The sequence below is a fragment of the Pseudonaja textilis genome, chromosome 4, assembly GCF_049901715.1.
Source record: "Pseudonaja textilis isolate UNSWEBS1 chromosome 4, rPseTex1.2, whole genome shotgun sequence".
Taxonomy (NCBI): Eukaryota; Metazoa; Chordata; class Lepidosauria; order Squamata; family Elapidae; genus Pseudonaja; species Pseudonaja textilis.
The window spans coordinates 29,892,694-29,914,762 of record NC_141993.1 but is presented as its reverse complement, the minus strand read 5'-3'; the positions used below and the strand labels follow the sequence as shown (position 1 = coordinate 29,914,762).

The 22,069-nt window shown below is 39.2% G+C and overlaps 1 protein-coding gene across 22 annotated transcripts in view; it reads left to right on the top strand.

Annotated features, from left to right (window-relative positions):
- JAKMIP3 (Janus kinase and microtubule interacting protein 3) overlaps positions 1-22,069 on the top strand; it is a 104,813-nt gene that overhangs the window by 9,061 nt on the left and 73,683 nt on the right. For 20 of the 22 annotated variants that reach the window (XM_087932501.1, XM_087932513.1, XM_087932511.1 and 17 more), the window contains exon 3: positions 16,152-16,364. The exons of 1 other annotated variant lie outside the window; for it this stretch is intronic. The gene's annotated coding sequence lies outside the window, so the exon portion shown is untranslated. Of the gene's footprint in view, positions 1-16,151; positions 16,365-16,396; positions 16,460-22,069 lie in introns of those variants that run through there. One more of the 22 variants, XM_087932502.1, reaches the window with a different exon arrangement.

The window sequence follows — 22,069 nt, the reverse complement described above, 5'->3', positions numbered from 1 at the left end:
TGATAAAATTAATATGTCATCTACATATAGAAGTATAGCTATTGATATATTTGCCAAATGTGGTGGGTAATGCTTTAAATACCCCACTTTTGCATTAAGGTAATAATTAAATAAAAAAATATTTAATACAGCCAAAATACACTGTTGCTTATCTTCCTTGTTGGTTACCTCTAAAAGATGACTCATAGTATTTCATCGTCCCCTTAGTTTGGTGCTGCAATGAAGTGCATATAAAAGGGTAAGAAGCCGTCTATGAAGATTCAAACATTATGTCAAACATTTCCCCTGGCAACTGATCAATTGACCATGGTGGCACAGTTGTCAGAATGCAGTACTGCAGACTAACTCACTGCTCACTCCAGGAATTTGATTCTGAGTGGGTCAGGATTGACTCAGCCTTCCATCCTTCCGAGGTTGGTAAAGTGAGGACAATATGCTGTCTCTGTAAACCACTTAGAGAGGGCTGTAAAGCTCTTTGAAGTGGTGTATAAGTCTAAGTGCTATTGCTCCTTGAGACTTCCAAGAAGAATGAGTAGAACTGAGTTAGGAGCCTGAGCAAAATGATACCAAACGCTGTCTAGTAGAGAGTGACCCACTCTGAAACATTCTAGTTCCTTACCTATTGGTTTTTCATCTTCTAGCCATTCCAGAAGTTTCCAATAAATATGTCTAACATAGATCTTACTAATTATATTAAAAGGCACACTTTATGTGAATACAACAGACATGGCTGCTTTAAAGGCACAACTTTCCTACTTTCTTCATGAAAACAGCTACATCTTCTTTGCCTGTATGCCTTCTCCGTTATCAAAGGAGCTTGAAAGTTAAAACAGCTTGTATGAAATCAATGCTTAATGAAGAGCAGAGAGATATTGAGATATGTAATATAAAGTCCAAAATATTTCTTCCAACTTATTTTCAGACTGTGGACAGCCCTACTATTTATATCTGTAGAATGTTCACACAAATGACTATATCTTACATAGCAATTTGCTTAGTGTGTTTATAGGTTTAAAAGTAAAAAGCTCAAAATAGGAAATAAGATAAATATGCACATTTGTTTTACCTCATTTGAATCCAATTAAGCTATGGAAAGCTGGATGATTTCATGTAAATGTTTATAAAATAAAATCCACCGTCAAATGCAGCACACACAATTGCTTTGAACAGAAAAAAAAATTAATCCATCTTAACTTTTTCTTTATTAATTATTCTAATAGTTTGGAGATGATTAAGCTTTTGAAAACAATTGCAAATTGATATCTCTTTCAAGTAGACCATTACTGGGAACTGCAAATTCATATTTCTTGACCAGTTGGGTACAGATAACTCCCTAGGAATCTGATGCTAAACAGTTTGGGTTTGTTGTTGTTGCTGTTGTTACATAGTCATTTACATACTTGATTAATGCCTTATATTTCACAATTTTGGTATAATGCTGAAACATAGTAGATTTTCTCTGATATGTATTTTTGCTCTGATATGTATCTTTGCTAAATTGATACAGTTACAGTTGATATGTAATCTTATGAAAGATTGTCTCTTGGAAGTTAAACTATATAAATATCCAGATTGACAGTTGTTCTGTTAGTTGGTTTTCTGGGGATAAATGATTGGCACTGCGGTATTAGAAATGTTGAACTAGTGAATATTTGATTTCATCCAGAAAAGTTTTTCTTAAACATTTTTATTATGGCCCCTCAAGCAGTGTTGCTAATAGTAGTAATACAAGGAAAATAATAGGTTGGTTTCTGACATTATTATTACCAGCAGCCCAAACTAAATGGGAAATTTTTAATGCAAAGGTTGCTCAGTTGCATACAATTTGGTAGTTTGTTAGGGTATCTATTTTATATGCGCAGAAAGAAAAAGTGGACCATATCAGTAGCCCTCGCTAATCTTCCACTTTTCATTCTAGCCAATGTGTATTAGTACTAATTCAAATGTTTGGCTACAACAAATTATGAAATGTATCATAATAAGCACCTAAGAATAGTACTGTTGAATCCGTTCCTTTGCTCCTCTTCAGGCAACCAATCCTTCAAGCAGATTAGAAGCAGAGCTAAGGCACAAGATTGTTCCATACAAGATTTCTCATGGATATTACAAACTCTGTAATATTCCTTTGTGGTCATGAGTCCAAAAACAATAGGATTTTTGAGCCCTAAATATTTGGGACCACATCAGGTTGAAAAACAGACTATAAATGCCTTAGCATTTGTATCATTATGATTACCAGAAGCAGCATCATTCTTATCCCTATAACAGTTTGTTTAATTAGGATATTAATGTGATATATGTAACAGTAAAAGCTATTTCTAAACTTAATAACTAAAAATAAGTGCCCTCAAGTGTTCTGAATGTTGACAACAGCACTTTTTCCCCTTGATCTTCTTTCAGTTAAATTTACATTTGAACATGAGCTTTAATCTGTGAGAGGGCTGCATTAAGAATTTAGAAATCCATTTCTTTCCAAATTGAATTTGCAATAGTGGCAAGTTGAATTTTCTGCATAATTCCAGTTTTATGGATGACCCACCATAAAGTCCTCTTTAGGTATCCCTTTAAGGAAGAAACTATTCAGTGAATAAGACCAGTTAAAGGGCAGGTGAAACAAGCATCTGTTTTGCTGTTGTTTAAACATATTGCTTGGGAGGGGAGAGAGGGAATGTACGTGTGTGTGTGTGTGTGTGTGTGTGTGTGTGTGTGTGTGTGTGTGTGTGTGTTTATGCATGCTATGAGCCCCTAATATGTATTAGGTCTGTTTCAAAGCATCCCCTTTGCAAGCAGATGAAGCTTTGTCTCCCTCTGGGTGAAAAGTGCGCAGCAGAGCCAGGTGGAGACAGAGGCAATCCCAATGCACTGCCCACTCTGTCCCACCCTCTGTTGGCTTGCCAGTGGCCCCACCAAACGTCAGGATCGCCTGCCTCCCCTTAAAAAAAGACCTCCCCCACAAAAGCCCGAGTGCTTATTTGCAAGCCCCAAAATAAGACCGGGTCTTGTTTTCAGGCTTGAAAATAAGCACTCAGGCTTTTTTCCAGGGAGGTCTAAGGCCGGGTCTTATTTTCAGGGACACACGGTAGTTAGTTAGAACACCTGGATCCTTGAGTTAAACTTGTTTTAAATAAATTAAGTAGCTATTTTTTAACAGTACAGTGGTACCTTGTACTCAACTGCTTTGAAACCCATCAAATTCATTACTCACCGTATTTTGACACAATTTCCCTGGTATACATTGTTTGTTTGGTACCCAGTGCATAAGCTGGAACTTGTCGGTGTCTGCTTCCTTGTGACTCACCACATTATTCCTTATGGGAAAAATTTGTTTGGTATTCATTGTTTTTCATGCCTCCCAGAACCAATTAACGATGAGTACTGAAGTCCCACTGTATTTACTTGAGTGAGAAACCATGATAGGCACAACTACCTCCAAATGTCCTCCCCATGTCAGGTTTCTGCTTAGATCTCTGAGGATCTGTATGCAATGAAATAGACATGGATGTAGTTAGAATGCACCAAGCATGCATTTCATATAGTATATTATATACAATGCAATAAATCTAGATGATCTTTGCATAACTTTGCATTCTAACTATATCCAGGAACTCTGAGAGTTTTATACGCTTTCACATTTTTATTCAAATATTCCAAGGATGATACTTCTAACTCCTTCTATTGAATGATCAATAGAAGCCCTAAAATCAATACAATTCAATTTAATCAGTGTATTAAAGTGTTATGAATATCTAGGATAACTCTATGTATTAAAAAAGGAGACAAGGGACTATAGAGATCTGCATATCTCTATATGCTAAACTCTACAAATTTGCAAATTTAGCAATAAATTACTGCAACAACTACACAGTACATCATATCAGAAAGACCAAGCAAATGAGATGTGTCTGTCCAATTGCCAACTTCCAAAGTTCTGGAGGGAACAGTGGATCACATAAATGGATATGGATATATATCAGGAGTCAGCCTTCCATAATTCCAAGGTGGGTAAAATGATTTGCATTCCCTACCCTGTGGAACAGCATCTTCTACAGAAATATGGAAACATCTATAAGGGTATCTCTCAGAATCTACTTAAGACATGGTTCTGTTCAGAGGCTTGGCTTAACATGATATAATTTACTAGTGGGCCCTGTTCAGAAGTGGTATGCTGCCGGTTTACACCGGTTCTAGTGATCTGGTAGCACTGTCAGCAGTTGGCCCCGCCCACCCGGCCCCACCTTTCCTGTCCTATATTTCCTTTGTAGCTCAGCTGATAGGCGCAGAGCGGATTGCTGCACCTCAGCTGTTTTACTCACCAGTGCTAAAGGTAAGGTAAGTTTTCATGCTTGAAATTCCCCTTTGTTGAATGGTCCACAGGCGAAGCGTGTGTCCACAGAACTGGTAGTAAAATAGTTTGAATTCCACCACTGGCCCTGTTGTGTTTTTATTTTATTTTTTTGTTGTTTTAGTATCTTATGTTTTGTGTGTGTGTGTGTGTGTGTGTGTGTGTGTGTGTGTGTGCAGCTTCCATGCTTTTCTATAGCTACAGAATGAGAGGAGCTGTTGAGGAATCATCTTCGTATACTGAACTTGAGGGAAGAACAGCAGCCGTAGGCCAAGTCAATTTATAGAATGGAATAAAGAGGAGTTAAGTACACACACACGCACACACACCATGGTGATTTCATTGAATTTGAGACTGGGAACATAAGTGAAGCTCTCTGGACCTCAAGGCAAACCTCTCAGATGTCTCTCTGCCGCCCTCACCTCCATCATTAGTCATTAGAGCTAATGGCTATATTTGAGGAGACCTGTTCTGGTGCCTGGGGCTTGCATATGTAAACCACTGTCAGAAACGAGACAAGTACTGTCATTCAGAGTGCTCTTGTGGGAAGCACAAGGCAGCAGGCTTGTTTCAATACAGCAAAAACCTGGACAACCACTAGAATTTCTAAATGTTTTTTGCTAGTAGCCACCCTACTTGGTTGCAGTGAGCTGCAACCTATTTCTTTCCATTACACAGTCCATTATTTCTTTCTTTATCATTATTTCTCTAACCTATTTCTTTCCATTATACCCATTTTATAGACCTAAACAAATGCCAGGTTTATCTGAGTTTGTGTGGGGTGGGGAGGAGGCTGTCAGCCCTGCAGTAGACCTAGATCTTTTCCTTAAAAGTTGCAAGCCTGGTCAGAACCTCCTGAGTTGTATTCCGACTCCAGTCTTAATCCATTCTACATTTCTGAAGCCGAATTCTCCTTGAGACTTGGTTCACAAAAATAGCCATTATGATGAGAGATGCGTTGAATGAGAGTGTTCTGTTCCGAGCCTGGAACTGCAAAGTTATGAATCCATTCAATTTTGGAGCCTGATATTTTAGATCACTTCCCATCTCTGTTTTGCTGGGAATTGAGCTAACATCTGCTGAATACATTTGGATTCATCGCTTCCTTACAGTGTTATAGTCTCAGGTTGTAATGAAGTTTTTTTGGTGGGTTTTGCAATATCATGGTAGAACAAAGCAAAGGGTCAGATAGGCAAACATTCTGTTTTTTACATAGGCTAATGTTTATAGGAAGTTGACAGAAGGATTTGTCTTATCTGATTTGGCTTCTTTCTGATAAGCCAAGGAGTGCTGCCTCTGAACTTTCATTATATATCTCTATCTCTCTCCATCTCTATCTCTATCAACTGTCATTATCTATCTATCTATCTATCTATCTATCTATCTATCTATCTATCTATCTATCTATCTATCTATCTATCTATCTATCTCTATCTCTCTCTATCTCTCTCTATCTCTATCTATCCATCCATCTCTATCTATCCATCCATCTATCTCTCTCCCTCTCTTTTTATCTCTATCTATCCATCCATCTATCTCTATCTTTATCTATCTACCCATCCACCCATCCATCTATCTCTATCTATCTATCCATCTATCTATTTATTTATCAATCATCTATACAAAATAGTAAGCCACCCAGAATTACCCTATGAGATAGATAGATTCAAAAGACACCTCCTTTCCTCCCTCCCTCCCTCCCTCCCTCCCTCTCTCTCCTCCTCTCCCTCCCCTCTCTCTCTCTCTCCCCCCCCCTCTCTCTCTCACACACACACACACACTCGGACAATGCTGGCTCCCTCAGCCAAGAAAAAGAGATAAGCACCATGCCAGTGGTGGAATTCAATTTTTTTTACTACCGGTTCTGTGGGCCTGGCTTGGTGGGCGTGACAAGGGAAGGATACTGTAAAATCTCCAGTCAGAGGTGGTATTTGCCGGTTCTCAGAACTATCAAAATTTCTGCCACCAGTTCTCCAGAACTGGTCAGAACCTGCTGAATACCACCTCTGCACCATGCCCTAGAATCAGACACAAGTGACAGAGAAATCTTTACCTTCTTTTACATAACAGATACAAATTAATACAAAACACTTGGTATTAATTTACTATTTATTGATTAACAAAACATTCTGCACAAAAATATCACAGTGTACAAAACACCAAACCGGGATCTGGTTTGCAGGCAACAGGAGATATCTGTGACTCATATTCCTCTACTAAAATAGGTTTAATAGAAAGCCAGAAGGGGGTGGGGGGAAACAGTTAAGGGACCTCCTAACAATTTCCCCCAAATGCCAGGTCCTCCTGGCTGTGACTTGCTTTTTGCTTTCTTTCACGCTGTTATTTAGGCTGAAGGGAATGAGGCAGAAAACATGGTTGAAATTACTTATCTCCTTCCTCCCCTTTTTCTATGGGAATCAAAGTCAATAGGAAGCCAGATTCACTTAACAATCCTGTTACTTACTTGACTGCAGTGATTCATTTAATAACTGTAGCAAGAGTGGTCGTAAAATGGGGCAAAATTCACTTAACAACTGTCACTTAGCAACAGAAATTTTGAGCTCAGTTGTGGTTGTAAGTAAAGGACTACATGTATTATATTTCTTTGTATTGTTAGCTGCCTACAATCACCATACACACTGCTTTACCAATGAAATCTTCCTCTTTTATCCAGTTTCACACTGTGCAGTGTTAAACTGACATATGTGCTAATCGTATGTGGTACTAAATTGTTGATCTACAGCCCAGTCCTTCCATCAAAAATGTGCAAAGATCTTCTCATTGGAAAACACAATACAGTACAAGAAGGGGATATTTCCACACGTGTGGTCCATATTTCCTAGGCAACTGCAACCATTCAGATTTAGAAGGTTTTAAATATTCAGAAAAGTATTTTTTTTCTCTCTCACTGTGTTGACAAAATGATATTTCTATATTTTCTGTGCTGTTTCTTTCTTTTTCTTTAAAAAGGAAGGTTAGGAAAGAGAAAAAGGAAAGGGGGGGAGGGGAGAGGAGAGGAGGGGAGGGAAGGGAAGGGAAGAGAAGAGAAGGAAAAAGAAGGAAAGAATATTATTTTTGGAGATTGGAAATAGGAATAAACTGTGCACTCTTTCAAATATCGAGGCTCTTTGGTCTAAGAAATAAGAATATAAGCATTCAAATATTTTAAATGTGTTATAGAACCCTTGCAAAGCATATCATGAGAATTACCCTATACTTTTTTTAAAAAAGTACAAATTTATAGTACTGCGTCTCTAAATATACTTGAAATAGAAGTTCTACCATTAAATAAATGCATTAATTTTCAAAATAATTAAGGCTGTAATTGCATGAACGCTTAGCTGAGGCTATCCAGCACTGAAATAATTGGGATTTCATTTTAAATCAACACACACCGCATTTATTTATTGGATTATGACATTTAAACATTTAAACATTTAAACCTAGACTACGGTCTTGCCAAAGCACTGTGTGTTGAATAATCAAACATGCCATTAATATATTTAATCAAAAGTGAGGCATATATCAATTTCAAAAATGCATTTTATACTTCAAAGCTGTCGTAGATAAGCTAAAGAAATTGCATTGCATTTTAAGAGAATAGTCATAAATTTTCTTGCTTTGGGGAAACAATATTGAAACGGTATTTCAACTTGTCTGTGGCCTGATTGTTTTATGATAGTTGTCTGAACAGAATATTTAAAGAGGTGTGATAGAGGTTAGAAATTTGTTTTGCTTTTATTGACTCCTATTATTTATTCCTAACATTTCTGTTGATTATTCCTTCTTTTTTTCACCAAGTCAGTATGATTCTAACATAACCCAAACCTAATTCTCTGTCGTACTTCCTTATTCTTTCTATTGTAAAGTCTTAGTCACTGTTGGTCTGTCTCCCTATTTATGCATTTGCTTATTCTCTTATCTTTTAACCTTTTAACTTTGTTCATCCATGAAGTAATAATGTTATGAATGAATTTAGATTTAGGTTAGAGCTTTCTGCTTTGATCTCTATGTATTTCTCTAGCCTCTAATTACTCTCCCAGTTTCTACTACATTTATTATGTAGCATTTAGCTGATCTTACTGGCTTGACTTTCATGGTTCATATTTATGATGGTTGCAGTGTTCTGGGATCATGTGATCAGCTTTTGACCTTCTGACAAGCAAAGCCAATGAGGAATCCAGATTCACAACAACCATGTTAATAACTTAAAGAAATGCAATGATTCACTTAACAACTGTGACCGGAAAGTTTGTAAAATGGGCCAAAATTCACTTAAATCTTTCACTTAGCAACAGAAATGAGGGGCTCAATTGTTGTTTTAAGTTGAGGACTACCTGTATATCAGCAAGGCATTAACTTAAACAGTTTAAGTAAATAAACAGTCACCCATCATCAGACAAAGTGCATTTTTAAATTCCCTAGGTGATATTTTTGTATGGGGAGGCATGAGGGATGAACAGTAAGGCTCCTTCATGGGCCAATGATGCCGTGAACATTTTCCAAGGAGTGCTCACATTAATAACACAACAGAATGACACAGTTCATTTCTGTATTCGGAGGATCCGTTGGTTCCAATTGTTGGAAGAAATATCTATCTGGTTCAGTTCTAAGCCAGAAGAATGACACTGGAAATATGGAGGCTGATTGGAAAGATGGTTTAATGATGAACAGAACCACCAAGCACATGGTTCTGGTGCAGCTGACCACATGGAGTTGAGAGAGAGAAGTATTTGTACCCTCACTTGGGCTTTGCACCTGAACTTCCTGTTCCTGTGCAGGAACACATATTCTATTGGCTGTTGTCAGACTCCCATGGGGCCATGTAGAATAGAATTATAGTTATATCTTATTATAAACATAATCCTCCACCCTTTGTTTTACCTGATATCTCTTCAATTCTGTCTGATCTAAATATCTGAAATCCTGGGATTTATACGCTGGTGACATGAACTCCTGCATTAAGCCAGGTTTCACTAAAACAGAGAACTGCTGAATTGTAGAAATCAGAATTGCATCTATTTAAAAGATGTATTTCATCTATCTTGTTAGCAAGTGAGCGTACATTAATCAGAAAGATTGAAGGGAGAGGGTTTTTTTTCCCACTATTCCTTAGTCTATTTTAATTTAAAATTCCTGCTTGTTTACCTTGTCTCCTTTTTCGATGCTGCCTCTTCTTTCCTTTGTTTGTTGTAATCCATAGCACTGGTGAATTATTTAGAATCTCCTCTGCATTTGCAAATATGGGGGAGGTGGGGTGAGGAATCAGAAAGCTGCTCCTTAAGGAAACATTGCCCAATTCTTAGCAGATGGTCTCGTGAGTATGAAATTCTTAGTGAATTGCAGAGAATAATAAAGAATAAATAAACCATTAGAGAGCATTTCACTGAGGCAGCCATCATTGGCGCCATCTTGATTCATCATGTAGGGGTTATGTAGGGGCCATAGCTGTCTCTATAGGTTACCTGAGCTCCCAAGTTTGGTTGATGTTTCTGGAGGGGGATGTAATGCCCTTAGGAGATTGTGCAATGTAGTGAGTTCTGTGTCTTAGTGGGTTAATCCTATTGGGTCCTGAAGAGTCATGTCTTAATCCTCTCACCCTGGAGTTGAAGGTCTTTTGTTTTATAGATAGGCTGGCCCAGTCTTTCTTAATGGGCACAAAATATCTGCTGGGGGCAAAGATCTGGGGCTCTGTCTCACTTAAAAAAAAATATTTCTCTTTTAGGGGAAATATTTTATCCCACTTTTGTAAAATATTCCTCAAAATATTTCATTCTTCTAGGAATGGGGAGTGGCTTCCCACACTAGGAAATTTTGGAAGAAGTAGTTTCACAGTTGTAGCAATGCAACCAAAGGAGGGAGCGGGGGAAAAACCAAGCCACAATAAGAACAAGAATGAATTTAGTCAGTGCCATTAGCAATGCGATGACTGGGCTTCTGATTTCTATCTTTCAAAGAGGCTACTGGATGATTGCTGCTCAATCTCTATGTGACTCAATATCCACCCACCCAGTCACACACACACACACACACACACACACACACACACACACACACACACACACACAATCAAAGGACTTTTTCAGTGCCCTGGGCCTATTTCCAAAGTCCTGCAGTTCTAGATTCTCATCTCTGCCACACAATCCTGATATGGGTCATCGAGAAGAAGGGCTGACTTTGAAAAATGCTAATGCTTTGCAGGGAGAGAGACAGGTAGCCTCCAGACAAGCAGGGACTTGAAGCAACGCATGAATACTTCATCTATGTTTTCTTTCATGTGCAGAAGAGACACAGATTGTCTCCTCCTTCTCTCTCCTTCATCTTTTTCTTCTTTTTTTTTCTTCACAAAGGCTTGAAATTTATGTTCTTGGCACTGCTTATGCTGTGTTACAAACTAAACCGAAAACGGCAAGGATTTCTAAAAGTCCATTTACCTGCTACAGGTACTCCTGGATTTATGAACACAATTGAGTCCTGTTGCTAAGCAAGACAGCTGTTTTGCCCCATTTTACCACCTTTTTTGCCACTGTTGTTAAGTGAATCACTGCAGTTGTTAAGTTAGTAACACTGACTAACTTTCTTGTTTTTTTCCCATTGACTCCTGCTAGTGGGAAAATCGCAAAAGGTGATCACATGACCCCAGGACACTGCAACCATCATAAATATAAGTCAGTTGTCAAGATCTGAATTTTGATCATATGATTATGGAGCTGCTGAAATAGTGGTAAGGGTGAAACATGGTCATAAGTAACTTTTTTCAGTATTTTTATAACTTTGAACAGTCACTAAATGAACAGTTGAGAACTATTTGCATAGTAGAAAAAACAAAGGAGTCTTAAATAATTTAAGCAATTGCTGTTCTGACCTTAGCTTCCCCCAAAAGCACTAAGCAGACTCTTCGTCCTGGCAAAACCCTTTTATTAAATGAGGGTGAATTTCTTGCATTCACATTCAGGCAAAGGCCTGGCAAACAGTCTTTTAAGGGTATAATTAGGAGCACAGACCTTATCTAGCTTGGAAAGCTGCCAAGTAAATATTTTCAAATGCAGTTTTGACAAGGAAGGACTTGGCCCACAGTCTCTGAGATACACAGACAGACCTTCAATGCAATGAATGGTTTCCTGCAAAAGCCTCCTTCTCTTTTCCTCCTCTTTTAATCCCTATGGGAGGGGCCATTGACCATCCACCTGTGGCTTTACTCCCACGTCAACCCTTAGTTTGTAATTGTTCTTTTCTTTTGGCAGCTCTGTGCATGCACAGGCTGGGTACCAGCTCCAGCTGCTCTCCTACCTCAGTGCTGTCTGACTCCAAAGGCAGCTGATAACTGTCAGATGGCCCTGGTCCCATCTCTGCCTCTGATGCAGAGCCCTCATCCGAGCCTTCCTCAGCCTCCAGGACTGGCCCACGTTCCTTCCCAACTCCTCACTGCCTGATTCTGCTGCCAGCTCCGCTAGCCGCTGGCAGGCCACAACATTTGCTTTTGTAGGACTCATATCTAAAGTATTTGAAAGAACAATGACAAGGCTTACCACCCAGACCACACAATGCTCAACTGAAGATGGAATTATTATATTAAAAATACAAAAATTAATAATAATAAAAAACAATGATAAGACTTACCAAAAGGTGAATTCCCCATTTTACTACAAACTACATTTGACATCTGACTTTGGAATACTACTTGGAATACTATTTCATTGTTCTGGACTACAGTGCCCATCTCCTGCAATCTTTCACCCAAACTTCCTAACCACAAGAGCAGTTCAGCATTCAGAAGTGTAGTCAATTATCCAGACATAATACCATCCTCTAAAGAAGGGCTGTCAGATGCTGACAGATGTTGCAAGATACTATTTGCACAGCGCCACCTAAGACCTGCCTCTTTGTATGTGTGTTCAACATCAACACACATTCAAAAGTGGCAGAGTTTGCATTGCTCTGCCACAACATCGTATTGACTATTTGAACCCTTCCTTGCTTACACCAATTGTATACAGTTGCACCCATTTCTAGGAGTTCTGCTCACAGTTTTCATGCCCTAGTCATCTCCTGATTGGACTACTATAAGGCATTCTTCATGGGGCTGCTATTGAAGAATTTCTGGAAGCTTCAGCTGGTGCAATTATGTGCTAGAACTGTGCATGTGTTACATCTCTATTGGGGGAACTGCAATTTGCTTCTGGGTCCAATTCAAGATGCTGGTTTTAATCTTTAAAATCCTTCATAGAATGTGACTACGTTATCTGAGGGATCATCTCTCCTCAGTTACATCAGACTATCCCATCAGGTCTGGTAGAGAAAACATGCTGTGGATCTGGGCAGTGGTGATATTCTACCAGTTTGGCTCGGTTCGGCCAAACCAGTAGCTCCAAGGATCATCTGTGAGTGAACTGGTTTGCTCCAACGATCAGCTGCTGGGCCCCCTCACCCGCCCTGGCTCTATACTGACTTTTATTTCCTGCTTTTGAAGCTCAGCTGCTTCGTTTGGTACAGCAAATTGCCATGTGTCAGCTGTTGAAGACACAGGGAGAGTGCAAGATTGCAGGAGAAGGTCAGTATCAAACCCACTGCATGTGTGTGCATGCAAAGCATGCCCATTAAGCCATGCCCACAGAACCAGTGGTAAAAAAAGTTGAATCCCACCACTGGGTCCTGTCCACTAGGCATCTCTGCTCCTCTTGGGTGGCTCCTAAAAAGTGGATCTTCTTTTCCATGGCACCCATTTTATGGAACCTTCTCCCAGCATCCCAAAAGTAAGTTGGCTCTATCCCTGCCAATGTTCAGTCCTTCAAGATCTGGCTTTGTCATTGTTCTGGCCTTTACAGCCACTAGCTGATTAAACTCCATTGAATAAAATTTGTTTATTAAAAAAAAAAGTCTCTTTATTGGTTCATCAGGCATCCTCAAATATAACTCACGGTTACGTCAAGATTCATCTCAATGTCCAATTCTCTGCATAACTGACTTTATGGTGTAAAAGGATAGTGCTCTTTTTATCCCCCTAATGAAGGAGTAAGGGGGTGAGGCACCAGCACACTACTGGGGTTCAGGCAAGAGTGAAGAAACCTCCCCCAACCCACCAAGGATCAATTCAGTGACCAATCAGGATTACAGATGTGACCACCTGACATGGACTACATTTCCCAGGATACCTTAACTACATTTACCATGATGCATTCCCTTAAGGGGACAGCTCCCAATTCCTAACTAACTATAAACTGTCTGGACAGCATAGTTTATACTGTGGGAACTGTTGAAATTTTATGATGGCTCCATCACTGTGGATGATGTTCAGTCTCATCTGCAGTTTTATTTGTTTTAGTAATGACTATTTAATATTTTTAATAATAATAATTGTATATATTAGTTGTTTTAATTCATTGTTGTACACTGCCAAGAGTTACTTTTTGTGAGATGGGAAGTCATATACATTACATAAGTAAATTTATCAAATTTATATGACTGCCCATTACACAAAAGTGATTTTAATTTGGATTCCTATATAAGCAGCAATCAAAACGTCACTTCCAACCCAGCGACACAATAGATGGATCTATTTTTGGCTTGTCGCAAATTGCTTTTCACTCAGAGTTCAAAAAATGTATACTTTGTGCCAAACTTATTTTGAACATAATGGAGGCTGGGCAAAAGGCAAAAAGTTGGTTTTGTATCTGAGACAAATGTTCTTTCTGCCCTTGTCAAGCTGCAGCAAAGTAACTGTAATCATTTCAAAGCAGATAAGTGTTGAAGGACACATTAGACCTAAGTTTGTATGAACCCACAGGGAGAACTATTCTGTCATTTCTCTTTTCATTTCTGAACATTTACAGTGAAAGGATTGTGTGAGTGACACAGCCTTTATCAAAAGGTTTGAACCTTGTCTGGCAATCAGAAAATACTGTTCCACTGCTTGCCTTTGCGAAATGTCCCATCAGTATCTCAGACTGATTGTACTAGAATATCCCAACCTGGTTCCTTTCAATTTTCTTGGGTAACAATTCACATTATTCTCAGGCAACCATTTCCCCAACTCATATACATGAATCCATACCGTTTCCATGATCACTTCTATAGAATATAAAATGTGTATATTAGGCAGGTGCCTCAAATATATTGTATTTAAAAAGAGAATGGGAAGATTAGAAGATTCAGGGAAGTTTAACAGCATTCCAGTTAAAGTGCCATTATAATAGTTGAAAAACAAATTTAATAATTATAAAACTCTTTTCAGTTTTTCTTATTATTATTACCGGATATCTACCAAAATAAATATAAGTGGTCATACTTCTTTTTAGTGATTTTCTCACCAGATTATGTGAGAATGATATGTTCAAATAACACATTGATACAAAATCAAAATAAGCCACCCTTTGACTGAATGTCATGTGCAAACACAGCCATGTCATCTAAGCTTTTCCAATCACTGACTCCTCCAAATATCTAGACTTTCATAATTTTCAACACAGGTCATATTGGGTGGGCAAATTCTGGGACTTATATAACTCCATTGCTCATCTCAAGATCAAAAATCTGGATCAGGTTTGACTCATAATATCAAACTAAGAGCCTTTGACTCTCAAACATCCCTTAGTTTAATGACCTCAATCACAGCCATGAAAAGATCATCAGCCTCCACAATTTCAACCTCTCCTTTAATCACAATTTAGTATGATCCTCAACCCTGCTAGAGTTTGTTGAAACAAAGCAGCCTTTAAACTAGAGTTGAATTGGCTCCTTTTAATTAGCTGTGGTTTAGAATAAAAGTGTTTGCTAAATTCACCCAAAAGTTTTTTGAGACGTGAGGGCCAGAGTAAGGATGCCCATGACATTTATGTGGAAAGAGTCAAGATGTCCTTTGGGATGTTTTAAATTATTTTCTCTATATTAAGTCTAATTTAGAGACCTAGTTTGGTGTAGCAGTTAAGGCAGGGGTCCCCAAACTTGGCAAGTTTAAGACTTGTGGACTTCAACTCCCAGAATTCTGCAGCCAGAATAGCTGACTGGAGAATTCTGGGAGTTGAAGTCCACAAGTCTTAAACTTGCCAAGTTTGGGGACCTCTGAGTTAAGCAGTGGTGGGATTCGAGATTTTTTACTCCCGGTTCTGTGGGTGAGGCTTGGTGGGTGTGGCAGAGGAAGGATACTGCAAAATCCCCATTCCCATCCCACTCCTGGGGAAAGGTTACTGCAAAATCCCATTCCCTCCCCACCCCACAAACCTGTTTTTCAGCTCGGTTCTCCTGTGCAGGGCAACAAAAGAAGACCCAGCTGATCAGCTAGGACTCAGGAGGCAGAGAATAGATGGGGGAGGGACCAGTCAGAGGTGATATTCCAAACTACTCAAAATTTCTGCTCTCGGTTCTCCAGAATTGGTCAGAACTACCTCTGGAGTTAAGGCATCAGGCTAGAAACCAGGAGACGAGTTCTCCTTTAGACACAAAGCTGGCTGCGTGACCTTAGCCAATGATGAATCAGGTCAGTTTGTCATGTTTATATAATAAAACAAAAGTTCAGTAAAAATTAAAAACCCCTCCTAAGTTTAAGTCTGTAGAGATTCTCAGTCATCCAGGCCATGGTTGTCCCAAAGGTGCCTTTTTAGCTGCCTCCTGTCCAGCTGCCTCCTGAAAAAGCACCTTTGGGACCCTTCTAGGATTGATACCATGTTTGAACCAGTATTCTATGTTTGGAATACCCCCAAAGGGGAGTAGATGGCTACTTTCAAGCTAGTTTACAAAACACCCCGCCTCCAGTTTTTCGAGCCTCACATTTCCCTGCCCATCCAATTTCTTCTTTGTTTCTTTCCTTTTCCAGATCCAGAGCATGTTGTGTGAAAAAAAAAATGGTAATTTCTAAATGACATTCTGTGTGAATTGTTTTTCCCTGCTCGTTGCTGGATGAAAACCAACATTCCCTGTTTTCATAGCATAGGAAGAGATGGGGGAGAAGCATGCAGCATTGCTTCAGAGATATCGTTCAGCTCTGGATGGTGACAGCCAAACCTCCCCTTAATGTCTTATCGTGTTGGTAAGTTCCATCTGAAAAATAAAATCAGATCTCTTTGCTGAGTCATAGACGCTTCTGAGCTGCATTTTAGAAAGCCAGGAAATGGTTACTGTGAGGTGAGGAGAGCGTCTTCTGAATGTATTGTGATGATTGTTGTGTTCATAGAGTTGTGCAGGCTTTAAAATTGCAATCCCTGCTTTAAATATTAATTCAGCCGGCTCTCTCCTTTCTATTAGTGCTTTATAGAAATTGCAATGCATGCTGGTTTTTTGTTTTTTGTTTTTGATACAATCTTTAAGAAATGCTGCTTTCTAAGTCTAACCCCACCCACCCCTATCTCCATGGGGGGAAAGCAAAGGATGTCCCTGAACATTTTAAGCCTAAGATGCTTGCACATTTATTTGGATGCAGACTCCACTGTGCAAAGGAGTTCAGCCATATTTAATGCCCATCGGATGCTCTTCTCATCTCACAGTGAACCTGCCGGTTCATAGAATGCATGCTTGGAAGAATAAGTTCCACCCAAGAGCAGTAGAGCTTATATTTGAGTAGACTCAGAGTCCAGGAATGTACACTTGGTACATTTACTGTCCAAAATGATTTGTGTGTACAAAGTAGCTGAGAATGCCTATGAACAGATAAATCTGCTTAGCAGGGAAGGGCAGATGATAAGTAATTAGGAGATATGGTAAAATATGTTCTATTAATCTGCTTTCAAAGGTCTTGGAAAATGGGGCAAAAGCCTATAATCTCAAAAATAAACATTAATTGATTTTGCAGAATTAATCATTGCTATATAAATTTGTGCATTTTTTAAAAAAAATCTCCTCTTGAAGGAGAGAAATTATGAATGCCCTCAAAGAGGAGGGGAGAGATTTATACCCTTTCCACAGTTGTATTGTCAACTTGTTTGCCAGCCGTTCTAAAACTGGCTTCATTTAGTTCAGGAATGAGTAATGTGCTTTTTTCTTTAAAAAGAAAAAAAGAAAACTGATTCACCTTTGGGGAATGTAGCTGATAAACCAAATTTGAGAAGATCTATTGTCCAAGAGAAAAATGAATCAAATGCTCACCTCATACTGATACTCAAGACTTCTTCGTTACTCTTCCATTTTCATTCACTCATGCATCCCAACTAGCATGGTGTTAAGTGTTGGACAATGGTGGAGGAGACTTTAGTTCAAATCTGCCTTCAGCCATAGAAGTTCACTGGATGATTTGGGACCAATTACCGTCTCTGAGTCTAATGCGTTTTCTTGCTGGAGAAAATTGGAGTAGGAAGTAGGAATGAAATAGTTTATTATTTTATGCTATTGTTCTGTTGATTTTTTGAGGCCATTCAAACCCCTATCCTCCCCCCCTCCCCCGCAAAAAATAAGGCTCTGGGCAGCTTACAATATTTCAAATATACAGTTGAAAAAACGGCTGTCTAAACAAAACAATATCAATAACTTTCAGGAATGATTTTGACCTACAAATACGCTAACTCAGAGTTTTGGAACAGCACCAGGTTTTCAGGGATTTCCAGAACATTTCCAGAATGGAAGTCATATATATGTACCATGGGATGCTGTTATAGAGGGCAGGGGCTGTGATAAAGAATGGTATCTCAATGGACCCACTCTGCCTGATGGGCAGGAAGAACTGGAGATAGGCATTTCCTGAGATGGCCAAACTTCATGCTCTGAAGACTTTGCAGGTGATGGCCAATACCCAGATCCAACTGTGTGATTATAGACCAGTGTAACTACGGATGTTTAACTTATGGCATCACATTGCCATCATGTGACGTTTTGAAACATTTTTTCCCTTTTGGAGCTGAAGTGGGTGTGGCCTGCACATGATGCATCTGGCCTGCGGGATGCCAGTTTGACACCCCTGAATTTGTAACCAATTATAGGGCCTCATGAATGAGAAAAGGCCTCCCATCCTTCGAACATTAACTATGAGTCCACAAGGATCCCCAAGCTATACACTAACCTTAACTGGGGAAATGCAGCCCCATTTAAGACCAAAGGTTAACATGCTCAAAGAGCCATAGCTAGCCTTGTCAAGATTGAACCAATCTGTTCTTCCCCATCTAGACCCAACTAGCCTCCAGAGGCGGGTCAGTTTAGTAAATTGATAGCTTTACCTGCCCAATCCTGGTTGAGATGTACAATTAGGTATCATCAATGTACTGTACCAAATCCCAAACTGAATGATGACCTCACCCAGTAGTTTCATATACTGTAGATATTCAAAAGAGGGAATAACAGCATTGAACATTGAAGTACTCCACAGGTGTGGATGTAATCTCTTACCTTCTGGGGAATCATCCACTGGAATCAAGGAAGAAGGTGAACTGAGGAAGAAGGTGAGCCACTGCAGCACAATATTCCCCTATTCCCAAGCCCTTGAAGCCAGTCCATTCCTCAATGATCAATGGTATAGAAAGCTGCCAAGAGATCAAGAAGCACAAGGATGAATGTCCCCATCCCAGGCCCACCACAGATTACCCACAAGCACTACCAATATTATCTCTATACTATATCTTGACCTTAAATTTGGCTGAAATAGGTCCTGATCACCAATTTCCTCCAAGTGCTTCTACAACTTCTATCCATCTACCTTCTCAAACAACCTTCCACACAAGGGGACTCTTGAGAAGAAAGCACACCACTGCTAGGAGTGAATAAAGACTCCACCACAACCTTTACCTAATCTCTCCAATTCTTGTGTAGAAAATTATTGCTGGAGCGATAAATAATTAAATGGTGGAAAAAAACTAAATATTTCCTGGAAAATATTATATTAATAGATGAAAAGTATTTATGTTCTGCATCTATAGTTTAAATGTCTCTAACATAGCTTGAATCAATTTTCCACTTACTTTAACTTAAATTGTTCTCAGGCTTTTAAAAGCATCCATATTAAAATCAGGCCCATACAGCTAACTGAGAAGTTATTTTATTTTGATTTATTTTGATTTGTCAATTGCTTACAAGATAATAGGTATAAGTATATACATAGTTATGAATACATGAAATGGGTACATATAAGAAAAATAAAAGAAACAATAGGATAGGGACGGTAGGCACGTTGGTGCGCTTATGCACACTCCCTACAGACCTCTTAGGAAAGGGGTGCGATCAATAGTAGACAGTCTAAGGTTAAAGTTTTTGGGGTTTGGGGAAGAAACCACAGAGTCAGGTAGAGTATTCCAGACATTGACCACTCTCTTGCTGAAGTCGTATTTCCTGCAATCAAGTGTGGTGTGGTTAACCTTGAGTTTGTATCTATTGTGTGTTCTTGTGTTGTTATGGTTAAAGCTGAAGTATTCATTGACAGGTAAGTCATTATAATGTATGACTTTATATACCATACTTAGATCAGACTGAAGACAGCGTAATTCAAGGTTTTCTAGGTCTAGAATTTTAAGTCTGGTGGCATAAGGTATTCTACAACAAGTAGAGGAGTGGAGAACTCTTCTTGTAAAATATTTCTGGTCTTTCTCAACTGTGCTAATATCAGATACGTAATGTGGGTTCCAGACTGATGACCTGTATTCGAGTATTGGTCTAGCAAATTTTTTGTATGCTCTAGTTAGTAGTGTGATATTAAAAGTAGTGTGAAAAAGCTACATAGGATTAGGTTAACAACTCTTAATTAGTTAGTTATCTTCCATTGCTCATGCCTTGACGGCAAGGCATTGATTAAAACTGCATGTGAAAATACAATTCCACTCCTAGTTCCAATAAACTGGAAGGAAGACTCATTGAATTCAGTGGGTTTTACTTCTTATTTATTTATTTAAATTGCTATGCTGCCTATCCCAGTGATACAGTGATCACGGAAAAAGTTCATCTTTACAGTTATTGACATGCCTTTATCAGATTAGTCAAGGTGTGAAGTAGCTATTGCCTTCCAGAATATCTTCTAAACGAGATAATGGTAAAGAATTCTTAAATGCTCTTCTGAAAAAAATGTTAGCATGTTATGGCATTCATTATTTTGTCATTCATAATGAAAGTAAGACAGCTATTATATAGAGATAGCGATGGCATATGCTTGTTAGGCAACCTGGTTAGACATAATTTGCTATTCCTTACAATGTGGGTTCCATTGTGGTTAATTAAATCTTTTGTGGTCCTATGTGCATTGGGAAGCTTGGCTTAAGTAATGGGATGGTTTGTGATTGGCTTCTATCAGCATATTTTTGAAAGCCACATTGGTTTTTCATTTGATCTGAAGTAGGTTGCTTCCTGGTTTCCAAATGCAGTATTTCCTATTTGGTTAAAGACCGGATATAATCCCTCATCTCGCTAATGATTAATAATAGATAAAATGGAAATAAAGTTTTGATTTGGGGCACAGGCACATCCTGATCAATGAAACTAGCCCCAAGATCAGTCATTGCATTTTTTTTCCTCTTCTATTTTGAGCTTGTTGGATGTACTTCTTTTTATCACAACAGTGTCATATAATTGATGCTGCATATGGATGGATTGAATGGTTATGTGCTCTCTTAAGGACTACGAAGGTAAACCTTCTCAAGGATAATCTGTTCCCAATTTACTGAAAACAAAGACCACTTGAATACTACCAACATTGAGAAAATCTCTCTGTCAATTGCAAAAGACAGCTTTACTTTGAACAGCTTATATCCTGCAATAATGCCACCATCCCTACCTGAGTTCTTCAGGAAGTTCTTTGATAGGTGGGTTAAATGGCAAATTCATCTGCAACCAATCAAACTAAAGATAAAATAATCATAAAATAAAAACACAGGTGGTCTTTGACTTATGACCACAACTGAGCCCCAAATTTCTGTTGCTAAGTGAGACATTTGTTAAGAGAGTTTTGCCCCATTTTTACTACCTTTCTCACCCAAGTTGTTAAATGAATCACTGCAGTTGTTAAATTAGTAACATGGTTGTTAAGTGAATCTGGCTCCCCCCACTGACTTTGCTTGTCAGAAGGTCACAAATGCTGATTACAGGATCACTGAAACTGTCATTAATATGAATCAGTTGCCAAGCATCAGAATTTGGATCATGTAGCCATGGGAATGCTGCCATGGTTTTAAGTGTATGAACAATGGTCATAAGTCACTTTTTTCAGTGCCGTTTTAACTTTGAATGGTCACTAAATGAATGGTTGTAAGCTGAGGACTCCCTGTAAACCAGTTTGCTCTAGTGGTTAAGGTATCAGATTAAAAATCAGGAGACCGTGAGTTTTAGTCCTTGTTGTGGTTCGCCGGCAGCCGGTGCAGACGGCAGAGGTATCGGACAAAAGGGAACCAGTCAGGGAATCTGGCGAGGACTTGGACGAGGGTTCTGCATCCAATGCAGAGATGAGACCAGGACCATCTGGGAGTGGGGTGCTGCCTCTGGAGCCTTCGGAGTCTGGAAGTAGCGAAGCAGAGGACCATGGAGAGCCTGTTCCCAGTACGCGTGTGTGCATAGCTGCTAGAGGGTGAGAGCAGCTGAAGCAGAAGGGGCGACTCGGGAGTGAGGCTGGGAGGTGATTGCCCTTCCCAACAGGGATAAAAGTCAGTCCTCAATGACAAAGAGCTGTGCAGGAAGCAAAGTAGTTCAGTAATCTCCACATCCTTCCTGAAGCTTTGTACTCTGGTCGGTTTTTCTCTAGGTTTTTGTGTTGGTTTATGTTAGCCTCAGCTGGACTTCTGTTTCTTGGCAGCATTCAACAGCACTGAAAAGAAGGCTCGTATCTGGAGGAACTGT